Raw genomic sequence first — 16,240 nt, forward strand, 5'->3', positions numbered from 1 at the left:
CTACAGCAAAGTGTGGTGAAGAAACCTGACAGTGCCCAGCTATCAGAGTGAATAATATATAGGATCTTAAAGGCGTGTCTTAATTCAAGCAGCCATCTAAATGAGGTGTCAGCTAAGTCCACATGGACGAAGTCTACCAGCCAGTGTGATCCAAGGATTATAGACAATAAAACTAAGACCAGAGGGTGGACTGTTATTAGCACTTAAATTGTGAGCACCTGGTTTGCAGAGGCTATAAATGACATTGAAAGCCCCCAAATCCATTTGAAGAATCACTACATGGGTTAAGCCTATGGTGAATCCCTTCTGTCCATAGTCTCTCTATCAGACAGAGGGCATTGCAAAATGTATTGTTCCACATGTAGTGAGGTGAAAACAAACCATCTATAACCTCCTTATTCTGTTCACTTTAAAATCCACTTCAGCAGGGGAGGCCTACCTCATCTGAGCTCCCTCATTTGAAGATCAAGAAAGAGAAGAAAAATCAGTTCCTGCTGTATGAAACGGCTCTACAGTCATCCAAAATCAACAACTACTCCTTCAGTGGTGCTTAGTGAACCATAATGGAAACTTATCCTTTTAAAATGTACACTTTATCATTTTATCTCCCTTTTGAGTCATTTTAAAATGGTTCTACTTTTTAATATTTTCTACTTTTTAAAAGTTGATGTTTTTCTTGGTTTTATTTTGCTGGGGTTTTTTCTTTTTCTTTTATGTTTTTCTGTATATGAAATCCAGGATAGATAAATCCATGAAGACAGTAGGTGGATTAATATCTCCTTAGGGGAATGGAAGGGGAGGTAGTGTGGGAATGGGAAGCTATAAAAATGAATGTAAGAAACAAAATGTTCTAAAAGTGATTGCAATGATTACTGAACAACTCTTTATAATATGACTGAACTATTAAATTTTGTGGTATGTGAATTATAAGTCAATAAAACAGTTTAAAATTTTTCCAACAAAAAAAGTTTAGGGCCAAATGGCTTCATCTGCTAATTCTACACACATTCAGAAAATACTGACACCAATTCTACAAACTATTTCAGAATATAGAAAAGGGTATCAAACTCCAGAACTCATTTTAGAAAGTGAGCATAACCCTGCTACAAATCCAGGCAAAGACACGACAGAGATAGATAGCTACTTCCCAATATTTTTATCAATATAGACATAATTCTCATCCAAAATCCTACCCAATAGAATCCAACTAAATACACCATAATTTTAAATACACCATAATTAAGTGGGATTCATACTAGGTACATGAGGATAGTTCAACATTAGAAAAACAATTACTATAATCCATTATCTAAACAAAACAAAAAATAAGAATCACATGATCAGATCAGTCAATGCAGAAAAGGCATTGTATAGTATCCAACACCCATTCCTGATTTTTAAAAATCAACAAAGTAAAAATAGAAGGGAAATTTAACACATAAAGTCATATATCAGAAAAACTATGGCCAATATTTCACTTAACGGGGAATAAGTGAAATCATTTCCTCTGCAAATGGGAACCAGGAAACAATCCCCCTATCCCCCTTATTCAACACTGTGCTGGGGACCTTAGCCCAAACCATCAGACAACAACAACCACACACAAAAAAGAAATCAAAGGAATCTGAATAGACAAAGGAGAAGTGAAACTCTCATTATGCACAGATGATTTGATTTTATACTTATAAAACCCCCAAACATTACAAAAGAAATTTTTTGTAAATAATTGAAACATTAGGCAGTGTGCAGGATACAAGATACATTTTAAAATCAATTGAACTCCTATATACTAAAAAAAAAGTAGCTCGGAAAAAGAAATCAAGAAAATACCATTTACAATAGCCACACAAAAGATGAAATGCTAGGAATATAGCAAACTGGGAAACAAAAGACTTATACAAAGAATACTATAGAACACTACTACAAAAATCCAAAAGAGAACTGCATAAATGGAAGAATATCCCATGTTTATAGAAAAGAAGGCTTTACATTGTGAAATGCCAATCCCACCCAATGCAATCTATAAATACCACATAATTCCTATCCAAATACCAACTTCATTCTTTAAAGAAATGGGAAAATGAATTACAAACTTTAAACCGATAGGAAAGAGACCCAGGAAAAGCAAGAAGTTCGTAAGAACAAAATAGGAGACCTCTCACGGGCTTTCCACTGGGATCCTCATGTCTGGTGCCCCTACACACAATTGAAGTTCACAAAATTGCTTCTTCCTTCTTCAAGGAAGAGTGTCTCTGATACGGCTTCTATGTCTGATCCCTAGACCCTCTTTTACAAGGGTCCCTTGACTTGTTCACACCAACTCAGAAAAAGTCTTCTTGGCATTAGCGTAAAGGTAATTGATTAGGATCATTAATTAGATCTGTAAGATCCCTACATATTTGTGTATAACATAGCCTAATTAAAGGAATGTATTCCATCATATTCACAGGCCCTACTCACTCCAAAGGGGAGGGAATTACATAGGCTAGTTACACTATGGGGAACAGACCTTGGAGAAAATTTAAAACTTTATCTACTACATCATGTATTGAGAACTCTAGAACAAGTCACTGTATATGCATAACTGACTTAATTTTATTTCTCTTACAATATCCATATGAAGTAGATACTACTAATCTATTCTATAATTGAGAAAGTCGCGTGCATCAGTCATATCCATAGACAAATAACTTAACCAATGTGTTCTTCAAGATCAAAATGCTAAACCTTCCTTCTCTCTTACAAGAAAATGTGATAAAAGAAGATAAAAAACATTTAGGAAAACGTTTCAAATATTAAAATACTATATTTCTGTAAAGGATCTTATATGAGGAGCCTTCAAAAAAAGTCATTAAAAAATTCCATTACCTTTCAATCCCATTTTTCTATGGGTGTTTTGAAAATTCCTCATATTCCTATGACTTGTTAATTTCACTAAACAAGGATATCTCTACTTCAAATATGTTAGGTTAGATAGCATTTAAGAAAGAAAGTTTAAAAAATACGAGATCTGGGATCTGAGATATGTGATGTTGAACAAGTTGCCTAATTTCTCTCTGGATCTCTATTCTTTAATTTTAATAGCAAAATGAAGCAGTTAGAGTAGAGAATATCTACATTCATTCCAGTGTTAAAAGAAATTCTAGAAGTATGAGTAGATAGTAGTTAGAATAGAAAATATCTGCATTTATTCAGATGCTAAAACATATTTTAGAACTATGAGTTGGTTTTTGTATCTACATTTGGATTTAAATCCTCAATGCAAAGAAAACATCACTTTTCTTTCCAACCCTTACCACCTGGAAGAGATACAAGGAAAACTCTCCTATAAGTGGTTGTTCATGATGTTTGCTAAGCATTAAAACATAATAATATGTATAATAACATGCTTCAATTTCTGGATATCACTGCCATCAGTATAATAGAATCTTTTTTTTTTTAGTATAATAGAATCTTGTAAGGAATTCTGCAAAATAATTTTTTAATCCAGCCATAGAGAAAGTCCAGTTAATAAAGCTTAGTTAGTATTTTCTCTAGGGAGAAAAGATTCCAGATGTTTCTTCATATATCTGTCAAATATTTAAGTCAATTAAGGAGTCCATAGTTATGTCACTTACTACCTCTTGGATGTGTCAAAGAGAATATAAAATTTAAAAAGATCAAATTTTCTTTTCCTAATAAATATTCCAGAGAACATAATTAATTTATAATCTCTCAATCTGCTTTCACCAAGCATGATGATAATCACAGAAATAAATACATGTCAAGATATATGCACAGAAATGCATTTCTGGCAAGGCAGCTGACATGCTGAAATTGTTCATAAAGACTCATCAATCTATCATGACACAGTAGAGAGGGAATGAGGAACCCAATTCCAACAATGCAGAGAATGCATAAAAGGCATAAACAAAAGCATCATTAAACAAGAACTGGAATTATAGCTCGGGGTAAATGTGAGTTAGGTTGAAAATGTGTGAGCTTCTTTTCCTACGAAGGACTCCCTTGACAATTCGTTAACCACAATCATTCAATTCACAGCACTTAATAGGTGCTGCTTCTTAAAGTGAAGAGTCAATCTGAGACCATTAGAAAACCCAGGACTTCAAATGAGAAAGGAGAAATGCAAATTGTTCTCTTTTTACCCAAAGTGTTTTGAAATATAGCTAGATCATTAAGACTCTGTAACAACGGCCTGTGCCGTGTACTGCAAGTGGCCTACACATCATGGTGAGCGCTTCTGCGCAGCACGGAGAGTTGAAAGGAGTGACATCACCCTTTGTGAACTGAAGCACCGCAGTGAAACCTGGCAAAGAGCCAGCTGCACCACCTAAATGAACCATAGCGCCCTCGGTTCATTCTCATCAGTGAGTCGCAGGCATTCAAAATGGCATCTATTAACGCTGATTCAACAATTATACCTACACCACGCCATAAACAGGAAAACAACAACAACCTAGACCCAGGACAGTAAATCAAGTGTGGGTCAATTCTAATCACTTGGTGTGTCTATTGGCAGCACTGCCTAGGGTGATAGGGGCTATTGAGCTCAATGACAGAAACTGCTGTGACCAATTAGTCATGTCTGACGTGAAGAAATGGGACTCTTGAAGGTGCCAAGATAGTAGCGCCTGTCCCAGAACTAGGTAAACGTACAAAAACAGTTTGTCTTTTTGAATATCAGCTTGTTCAATAAATTCAAAAGCTCTCCTAAGAGCCCTGACAGAAAGGAGATTGCAACAATCCAAGGACTGTACATTCCTTTTGATCATAGTTAATTTGGCAATAATAAGCATCCAGAATTTGTCAAATGAAATTACATTTTCAGGAAATATACAAGGCCTCTTACAAAGAGTAATTAAAGCTGTTCTATGAGTTACCCTTTTACGGAAATTATCCTGTGACTGAAAGATATGCAATTTTCTGTACACTCAATCATGATTCTAATGTTAATCAATGAATTGTTTTAACCATCAAATGGATCTTGCCTGCTCAAAAGCTTGAGCTATAAGACAAAGACTGACTGTAAAACAAAGAGTAGAGTAAGCCGGTGTGATTTAAAAGAAAGGTAGCATGTCAGGAAGACGAAGGCTGTGGTTTCGCTGCTTGCAGAGTGATGTGGAGAATCTGTTGGTGGAATTTCTTAGTGCTTTCACTTGCCATCACCACTGAAGCATCCGTGCAGGTATGGCACACAACAACCTAGGAACGATTTATTTTTTCTTTACGTTCCCTTCGCACAAGTATTATTCGTATGAAATACAATAGTTTCCCATTGTCCCGTAGGCCCAAAATATACATTTTCAACTTGGCATCCAGAGTTCTTCATAAATTTGAGGCTTCCTGGCCAAATGTCCTATTTTTTCTCTCTCATTCTCCATTAGTGAATAAATTAGTGCCTCTTCCTACACCTGTGACCTTCCAATCAAACTGTTTTACATATTTGACTTCATATTCTATAGCCCAAGTCTCTTCCCAGTGTTACAAAGTCTGAAGGCTGTGCTGAGTAACCTCTTAGCTGACTGGGTTTCCCTTATCTTATTGGCTGTAGCATATTATATCTTTGATAAATTGTAAGAACCTAAGGAGAAAATACTGTGTCTTTCCCCCCAGTCATATATCCAAAGCGTCTGACAGTCACTGCTTAGCAACAAGTATGTTAATCTTCATTGAATATTAATTTTTCAGCATCTATCAGTTTCAGAAAGTATACATCCCCATTCACCAAAGCACTTAATATTTACATCAAATGCCATTTACTCTTCAGGGTTGCAAAGAAAGGTGAATAAGAGTGGAGTCTAATCAAAACATTACCAAGAGGAAGGTATCAGCCATCCCAGCAACCTCGCAAGGAGGGATTTGGGTATCCAAGCATGCCAGCAAGGAAGATCTCAGTCATCCCCAAGGAAGGCCCAGGTGTCCCTATCCCTCACCAAGGAAGGAAGCCCTGGGTGTCTCCACATCCCAGCAAAGATGGCCACAGGCATCCAAGAAACTGGAAAAGGAAGGTCCTGGGTATCCTTGAATCCTGGCAAGGAGAATCCAGATCATCTCAACACCCTAGCAAAGAAGACCCTGAGTGTCCTCGCATCCCAGCATGGGGGGGCCTTGGCATCCCTGATACTCGGCAAAGAAAGCCCTGCCTGTCCCTCCCCCCCATCGAGGAAGGTGCTAGCTGTCCCTGGGGCTCAGCAGGAAAGATTTAGCTGTCCCTGAACCTCCAACAAAGAAGGCCCCAGCCATACCAGCAGCCCATCCAGGAATGCCCTCAGCATCTCTGCCCCCTTGCAAGGTAAGCTTTAGCCATCCTATTCCAAACAAGGTAGATTCCAACCTTCCTGTCACCCTACAAGGAAGGCACTAGGAGCCCCTGTGACCCATCAAGGAAGGTCCCACCAGTCCCTGAAGCTCAAAAAGGTAGGTCCCAGCCACCCCTGTGACCTGACAAGGGTTCCCTGTCCCCAAGCAAGGAAGGCCCACTCAGCACAGCAACCCAGTTAGGTAGGTCCAGGCATCCACAAGACCAGAAAAAGAAGGCCAGAGAGTTCCCCACCACCAGTCAAATCAGGCTCTGACATTGCCAGAAACTTGGCAAGAATCACTTGCTCCCATATGACCCAGTGGCCCACCCAAGACTAACAGCAGTGCCATAATGCTTCAGAAACAACAACTAATCACAGTACACACAAAAAGTAGAGAAAAAGAACCCAAAACAACTGACTAACACTCGGACCCAAAGGATTACTCTGGAAAAGACACTGTGGAAGTATCAGAAATAGAATTCAGGAGAATAATGTTTACATGCTTTGGTAGTTACATAGTTTCATGTCAACTTGATAAATAAGTGTATGGGGTGGAGTCTAGCCTGTCAATCCGGTCATGATCATGCCTTATCAGGAGGATTCTGGGAACTTGTCTCTCTCTGCCTTCACTTTCCTATTGACAAGCCAAGCAGAGATTTGCTGAGACCTGCAAGGAGCCCCCTCTTTCTTATTCACCTTCCTGTTGAAGAACCACATTCAGAGAGCTAGAGGAGCCATGTGGATGTCCAGCACTGAAATGTTTCCACCACCAGTGGATCCGCAAGACTTTTCATCCACCAGCTTGTGATCTTCATGTGTTTTACATCACTGCATGTGACTGCACGAATCTGCAGAAAGATTTATGGACTAGTATTGAACTTATAAGTTAATATTGGACTTATGGGCTTGATCTGGACTGGGCTGGGATCTTTTTTCAATATACAATTGCTCTTTGATATAAAGCTTTCTGACATATATATAAATGTGTCTGGATTTATGTCTCTAGTAAACCTGGTCTAACATAGATGCCATCAATGGATGAAGGAAATAACTGAAAAACTAGAACCCCTATACCAAATAGATCTCCATGAAAAGAAATAATGAGATAAAATAGAGAAAATAGGTTTTTTAAAAAAGCGAATAATAGCATCAGAGAAAAGGAAAACTGAATGGTGACCTTGAAGACCATTCTTTTGAATAAACTGATGAAAGAAACAATCAACAAAAAGCCTATGAATGATGTGGGACACTATCAAGAGGAATAACTTATATCTCATTGGGATCCTGACATAAGAAGAAATAAAACACCTACAGAGAAAATAGTACAATGCATTATTGAAGAGAACTGCCTCAACACCCTAAAGGAGGTGAAAATAACTATACAAGGAGCTGAGAGAACCTTAAACAGGGCAGACTCCAAAAGAAAAGCATCACAGCATATCACAGTCAAATCCTCCGATATGGAAAAAGGACCTCTCCTCTAGAGAGCTGCTAGGGAGAAAATAACAATCACCTTTGAAGGACAAGCACTAAGACCTAGCTCAAACTTCTCAGCAAAAACCAGGCAGGCAAGAAGACAATAGAGTGGCATATGTAAAATCCTGAAAGGAAAAAACAACAACAGCCAACCAAGAATCCTGTATCAAGCAAAACCTTCTCCCTAATATAAGAGAGAAAGAAGGGTATTTCTACTCAAAGAAAAATGAAAGGAATTTGTTTTTAAAAAAAACATTAAGAATAATATTAATGGGAGCACAATCAACAATAATAGCAGGCAAACCTGAGAGCAACCAACAAGTCAACAATATCAAGAAATCAATTCAATAAAATCAGTACTCATAATGCACAAGAATAGAGGAAGCCAACAAAACTACAAATATAAAAACAAAAACTAAAAACATACCAACAAATGCACATATATGCTAATGTCAATGGATTACATGCACCAATCAAGATACAGAGAGAGAGCGGACTGAATTTGAAAACAAGATCCATGTATATACTGCCTAAAACAAGCACACCTAAAACATAAAGAACTAAAAATCAAAGGATAGTGAAAAACTCAACACGCTAATTGGAGACAAGAAAGCAGGAGTGGCAATATTAATCTCTGATAAAATAGATGTCGAAGCAAATAATATAATGAGAGATAATAATGGACACTATATAATGATTAATGGACAATAAAACAAGATGTAACCATATTAAACATGCACAAAATATATTAATCAAAATCTCACAGAGTTTAAGATAAAAATAAGCAGCTTGGCAATAATTATAGGAGAATTCAATACACCACTCTCAATGAAAGACAAATCATCAGGAAACTCAATAAAGACACAAAAGAACGAAATAGCACAGACCACCAACTTGACCTCTTAGACATGTACAGAGAATCCACCCAACAACACAGAACATATGGTTCTCCAATGCACATGGAGCATTCCCCAGAATAGAACACATTTTAAACCGCAAAGCAATTGTTAACAAAATTTAAGACTTTGTGATTCTATAATCCACTTTTTCTCATACCATAGCACTATAAAACTAGAAATAAACAATTGGGAGTACAAGGGCAAAAAAATCAATTGCATGGAAACTGAATAAAATACTACTTTAAATGACTGGATAATAGATCAAATAAATGGTGAACTTTTTTAAATTCCTTGAGACAAATGAGAATGAAAACACATTGTATCGAATTCACTCACTCTCTCACTCACTCACTCACTCACTCTCTCACTCACTCACTCTCTCACACTCACTCACTCTCTCACTCTCATACTCTCACTCACTCACTGACTCACTCACTCACTCTCTCACTCTCTCAGTCTCTCACACTCTCACTCACTCACTCACACCCTCTCACTCACTCACTGACTCACTCTCTCACTCACTCACTCTCTCACTCTCTCATTCACTCTCTCACACTCACTAACTCACTCTCTCACACTCACTCTCTCACTCACTCACTCACTCACTCTCTCACTCACTCACTCTCTTATTCACTCACTCTCTCATTCACTCACTCTCTCATTCACTCTTGCACTTATTCTCTCATTCACTCATTCACTCACTCACTCACTCACTCTCTTACTCACTCTCATTCATTGACTCACTCACTCAGTCTCTCTCTAATTCACTCATTCTCACTCTCTCACTCACTATTCACTTACTCTCTCTCATTCACTCACTCTCTCACACTCTCACTAAAAAGAAAAAAGAAAAAGAAAACACATTGTATCAAGACCTTTGGTACATAACTAAAGCAGTTATGTCAGGGAAACGTATAGCAATCAAGGCGTATGTGGAGAAAAAAGAGAAAACCAAAATTAATGCTTTAACACAACATCTTGAACAACTAGTACATAAGCAAAAAATAAACCCTTAACAAACAGAAGAAAACCAATAAAGGTTAGAGCAGAAATAAATGAACTGGAAGACAGGAAAACAATGGGAAAAATTAACAAGACAAGAAGTGGTTCTTTGAAAGGGTCAACAAAATTGACAAACCACTAGGAAACTTACAAAAAGAGAGATGATGCAATATCTAGAATTAGAGATGAAAGGATCACATCACAACAGAACCAAATGAAACAGAAAAAATAGAACATAAAACTATGAATGAATGTACTCTTAACAAGTTTGAAAAAGCAAATAAAATGGACAAATTTCTTGAAACGCACTGTCAATCCAAATTAACATAGACTGATGTAGAAAAGCTCAACAGACCCATAATGATAGAAGAAATAGAGTAGGTAAATTATAGGAGCTCTGCTGATATGGTGGTTACTCACTGGGCTGCGATTAACACGGTTGGCAATTTGAAACCACAGTAGCTCCCGGGAGAAAGACTGGGCTTTCTACTCCCATTAAGAGTCTTGGAAACCCATAGCGGGTCACTGTGAGCACTGACTCAATGGCAGCAGGTGTGGCTTTTATGGTTAACCAAGAAAAGTACAGGACAAGGTGGGTTCACAAGGGAATGCTAGCAAGTATTCAGAGAGGAGCTGTCACCAATTCTACAAGGCTATTCCAGGCTATGGAAAAAAGATAGCAAACCCCCAAATTCATTTTATGAAGAAAACATAATCTTGATAGCAAAACCAGGCAAAGACACTATGGAAGAGAAAACTAAAGGCCAATATTGCTTAGGAAATTTTCAACAAACTTATCCAACAGAATCTATCAATATGTATATATGTACACACACAGAGACACAATGATTAAGTGAAATTCATACATTACAATCATTGTAACCCACCACAGAAACAAAGCAAAAAATAAGAATCTCATAATTATATCAATTGTTGCTGAAAAGGCATTTAACAATATCCAACACCCACCCATTCCTGATAAAAACACTTAACAAAAAACAGTGATAATAGAATATTTCTCAACATCAGAGAGGCCATATATGAAATATAAACATCTCACTCAACAGGGGAAAACTGAAAACATTGCCTCTGTAAACAGAAGCAAGACAAGGATGCTCTCTATCATCCCTCTTACTCAACATGTTGCTGGAAGTCTTAGAATCATTACACGACAAAAATAAATCAAAATAAACCAAATGGGCAAAAGAGTAAAACGTTCATCATTTATAGATGACATTAATTTATATGTAAAATACCCCAAAGACGCAACACACATATTGTTGAAGACAGTTGAAAGACTTGGAAACATGGCAGGATATAAGCTTAACAAGCAGAAATCAATCAGATTCCTGTATACGAATAAAGAGAACTCTGAAGAAGACATAAAGAAACCAATTTATAATAGTCACACGAACAATAGAATGCTTAGAAATAAACCTAAAAGAAGAAAAAAGATTTGAACAAAGAAAACTACAGAACATTATTACTAATGACAAAGACAGATTTAACACAAATGGAAGGAGATCCCATGTTTATGGATAGGAAGGCTTAACATTGTGAAAATAGCAATACTAATCAAAGCATTATATAAATATAATGAAAATATCATCCAAATTCCAGCATCATTCTTTAAAGCACTATGAATTACTAACTTCATATGGAAAGGTAAGATATCTAGGATAAGCAGACAAGTCTTTAAAAAGAACAACAAAGTAGGAGGCTTCACACCACCCACCTCAAAAACCTATTACACAGCCACAGTTGTCAAAATCACCAGGGACTGGTACAGTAATACATACATAAACTAATGAAACAGAATAAAAAAACCCAGAAATAAATGCATCCAACTATAGGCGATCGATCTTTGACAAAGGGCCAAAAACCATTAAGTGAGAAGAAAACAAATTATGCTGACAGAATTGGATCTCCATCTACAGAAGAGTGAAACAGGACTCATACCTAACCCCATGTATAAAAACAAACTGAAGATGGATCAAAGACCTAAAGGTAAATCCCAGAGCTATAACACTCATCGATGAGAAAATATGGACAAACTTAAGTGTCCTGTTGCAGAGTGTTCTTATGCTATCAAATATAAAGAAAGAAGTGCACATAATAGAAGACAAAATAGATGACTGGGGCCTACTTAAAATAAGACATGTATATGCATCAATTAACCTGCTGCCATCGAGCAAATGCTGACTCATAGTGAATCCCCCATGGGTGTCTGAGACTAAATGTTCATGGGAGTAGAAAGCCCAGTGTTTCACCTGAGAAGGTGCCAGTGCTTTCAAACTGCTGATCATATGGATCAAAGCCCAATGAATAACCACTACACCACCAGGGCTCCTTATATGCATCAATAGACTTCATCAAAGGAATAAAAAGAGAAGCCAGGGACTAGGAAAACATCGTTAGCAATGACACAACAAAGTACTTACTCTCTAAAATCTATAGAATGCTACAAAACCTCAATAAGAAAATAAAATCCAATTAAAACTAGGCAAAAGACATGAACAGACAGATCATCCAAAACGACATTCAAATGGCACATGAAAAAAAATGCTTTATGATCACTAACCTTGTGGAATGAGTATATCAAAGCATTGGCGAGATATCATCTTACACATACAATGACAGTCCGATTGGAAAAACAAAACAGAACAGAAAACAATAAATACTGGAGTGTGTGAAGCGAGTGGAACGCTCAAATTCTGCTGATGGGCCTGAAAACAAATACAAACATTGTGGAAAGTGACAAGGCACTGGCTAAAACGACTGGGAATGGAAATCCCATACAATCCTCCAGTATCTATAAGGATTTATACCTGAAAGAGGTAAGGCATAGAACAGCAAAACTGCAATGAAATGAGGTGGCTCTTGACCAGACCAGCCTCACCAGGTGAGTCCGGTCTCCCAGAACCCGACTGAGAACGACGTCCTCATGCTTTGCTTTGTTTGTTATGTGTAAAAGTAGGTGCTTTCCATGATAAATGAAAATGTCCAATTCTTTAAGAGGAGAAGTACTGAATCTTTATTAAAATCTGCTGTATCTTGGGAGAGGGTATCCCAAAGGAGCAGACTATTTTAAAAGGCGTCTGAAGACTGTTTTCCTTAAAAACAAAGATGTGACAGACCCAGTGACGATCAAAGAACTTATTGGATGGGGCGAATTCATAATGAAAGAGCTAGAGGCCTTATACTTTCTTAGGAATTGCAGAGCTATGAAGCAACGCTATTATCCAGAAGGCAAACTAACTAACTGATCGTTATTACAATAATTACAGCTGAAAATCAATGCAAACCATTTATAATTACCAAATAGTATAAAATAATTCTAATCGAAAACAATCAAGGCGTCTACATTGTGTAAAACTACCTGAGCTGCCTTACTGCACTAAATCAAATAGATTTCCAATTCTATTCATACTGAGAGCTAATCAGGCATCCTTTATCTAAAATTTTGTTAAAATAGTGATTTAGCTATAAAATGTTGCCAGCTATAATTATAAAATTAATGAGCACCGAGTTTTGGAATGAAATACTTAAAAACTTTTTCCAATCTATAAAGTTCTAGCCCATTATTGCCAGTTAATTTATCTATCTTACTGACAGGCTGTCTATTTACTTAACCCATATATACTCAAGTATAAGCCGACCCGAATATCAGCCAAGGCACCTAATTTTACCACAAAAACTGCATTAAAAATGTGCTGGAAAACTCGGCGTATACGTGAATATATATGGTAAGTGAAATAAATTGTTGCTCATTTATTCCCCACTTTTGAAAGCATAACTTTTGATTCACTGTGATAATTAGTACATACTTATGTTTTACTACAAAACAAATAGCACCTGGTAATAGTGTAAATATAGTTAAGGAATTATATGTATAGTCTATTTATTATGTATACAGATAACGGGTAAAATTGGCTTCTGACCAAGAAATGGCCTGATAATATTTGAATACAATACCTATTTGATTATTTTTCCTTAATTGCATTGCTGGCTTCTTTAGTCCTTAAAACAGATCACCTGTTGTGTACTAACTTCTCTAATAAAGAGTAGTGAAAGAACTGTTAAAAAAAAAAAAGAAAAAGAAGGCGCATGCACTCTAACTGTACCAAAATGTTTACAACAGATTTATTCATATTTGTCAAAAGCAGGAAACAATCCAAAGTTAAAAGTATTGCTACTAAGGTGTCGGTTCATAATTAATTGCATAGGTTTATTCCAAACTAAACGTGTTTAGACCTGTCTCTAACGATCAGTGAATAGCTGCAGAGTCCTCTCAGAAAGGTATTTGCCTTTGTCTCAGTAGGATGCCTTCAAAAACACGGGTGGTTGCCACCAGCACTGGGTAAAGATCAGCAAGCTCAAAGAACTGATCTTTCCATTAGTCACTAAAGCAAGTTCAAAGCTAATGTAGATTGTTTTATGGAATCAGTTGTAACCAGAAACAAGTCTTGAATGTACCAATACAACTCCAAGAGCAAATCCAATCAAAACAGTGGCTTTCCTGAGGACCTGCTTGGCCAGTTAAGTTCAACCAGAGATCAACTTCAAAGCTTATGACAACTGTTTTTTGGAGTTCCAAGGGGGTAGTGTTGACACATTTTTTCATGGGCTGATCATGGGGGTCTATTAGGAATAAAGTTTAGAAAATTGAGAGCTGAATCAATGATGAAAAAGGCCAGGAAAATTGAACGAAGGAATTTTTTACCATCAGGATAATATACTGGTTCATTCTGAGGTTAGTAAATGCTGTGTTATGAGAATTGTGTTGAGAGACATTACCCCATCCACCCGATGGCCCTGACCTTGCTATTTTAGACATTTTTGTTCCCCAAACTTAAAGAATACTTAAGAGAAATACAACTTGAGTCTTTTTGACAGAAAAGGGGAAAGAATTAGCCTGCTCTTAATCAAAATACTAGAAATATAATGCAATTAAGTTGGGGTTTTTTGGGGTGGGGTCAAAATGCAAAAGCCTCTTCCTTTGAAGTAAAATTCCTTTTGAGTGTAATCAGTAGGGATGGTCTAACACAGTAAGGTGGTAAGCAATTCCATTTTTTAAAAAAAGACAATGTGTAGGAGGCTTCAGAAGCAGCTCCCATTTAGTTGAACAATGGAGCATGAGACTTCGGGGGATGGTGGTCTGATGACCCCTGGAAAAATGGAGATATAGATAATTGTTTCATATGACCATTGCAAAACCTGCTCTTTGTCACATAGTTCAGGATCCATAATTTTCTAGACTTTTCCTGGATTTTTAAAGCAGTTTGGAGGTAGCAAACCTCACTGTTTCTTTCGGTCTCACATTTCAGAATAGAATTTCTTATTTTTTTAAAATCATTTTATTGGGGGATCATAGAACTCTTATCACAATCCATACATACAACCATTGTGTCAAGCACATTTATACATTTGTTGCCATCATCATTCTCAAAACATTTTCTTTCTATGATATTCCCACTCAGAGCAGGCAAAGCACAGAGAGGACCATAAGGCTGGCCCCACTACAAGACACAACGTCCCTCACTGACCCATAACACTATGGGGGACAACACTGGAGACACAGTGCAGGGAATTGCGCCCAATCTGACCCCACTACACTGAGGCGATACACTAAGGGTGTGCAACAGAACAGAAGGGGAGCAGAGCAATAAAGTTCCTAGGGTATACCCAAAATAGACTGTGGGGCCAGGGCATGGCACCCTATCAGACTCCACCAGAAACCACTCCAAAAGGTCAACAAACAGACCTTGAACTATTTATAGGCGCTTTTTTTGTCCTTGGTTTTTTGTTGTTTTGTTGCTCTATTTTGCTCTGTCTTGCTTCTTGTGCATATTATTATCTCTGCAGGTTTATCTAGATGAGATAGGCGGGATAAACAATCTGGAGGAGAAAACAACAGACCAGTGGTTGTGGGGTGGGGGTGGGGGTAGGGGGCGCATGGGAGAGGGGGGGAGGGGAGTGGGTGTTAACAAACCCAGGGACAAGGGAACAACAAGTGATCCAAAATCAATGGCAAGGAAGGTGTAGGAGGCCTGGTAGGGCTTGATTAAGGTCAATGTAACCGAGAGAAATGACTGAAGCCCAAATGAAGGCTGAACATGATAGTGGGACAAGAGGAAAGTAAAAGGAAATAGAGGAAGGAGCTAGGAGGCAAAGGACATTTACAGGGGTCTAAATACAGGCATGTACAGAATAGAATTTCTTGAATCTACCTTTGGCTGACATAATGACAGCAATTCTAGACCCTTGTTCTTGGCAACACCTCGAGGATGCCCAAACTGCTGTTTTGGCATGGTGTGAATTGAAGAGTGAACAGCTCTCTGAGGAAAGGTTTCAGAGAGATGGAAACACTGATTTTAGAAGTGTGCATTCCTTGAGAGAGGATATGTTGTGAGGTAAAAGCTACACATTTTGATATTTTTGTTTAGTACAGGTTTCTTGATTTTGTAGCAATACTCTTTTTACTTACCCTAGTAAACACACATATGTACACATACACAAACAGGCACACACATGACACATTACTCAGTAATAAAAGAGAAG

The 16,240-nt window shown here is 37.5% G+C and overlaps 1 protein-coding gene and 1 pseudogene across 7 annotated transcripts in view; one reads left to right on the forward strand and one right to left on the reverse strand.

The window, feature by feature from the left end:
- PCNX2 (pecanex 2) overlaps window positions 1–16,240 on the reverse strand; it is a 326,649-nt gene that overhangs the window by 178,206 nt on the left and 132,203 nt on the right. The gene's annotated exons all lie outside the window — the stretch shown is intronic.
- LOC105979490 lies at window positions 12,673–12,945 on the forward strand (annotated as a pseudogene).

Source organism: Echinops telfairi, unplaced genomic scaffold (assembly GCF_000313985.2).
Source record: "Echinops telfairi isolate 266 unplaced genomic scaffold, ASM31398v2 ScPeMD7_7424;HRSCAF=8462, whole genome shotgun sequence".
In the NCBI taxonomy this organism is placed as follows: domain Eukaryota; kingdom Metazoa; phylum Chordata; class Mammalia; order Afrosoricida; family Tenrecidae; genus Echinops; species Echinops telfairi.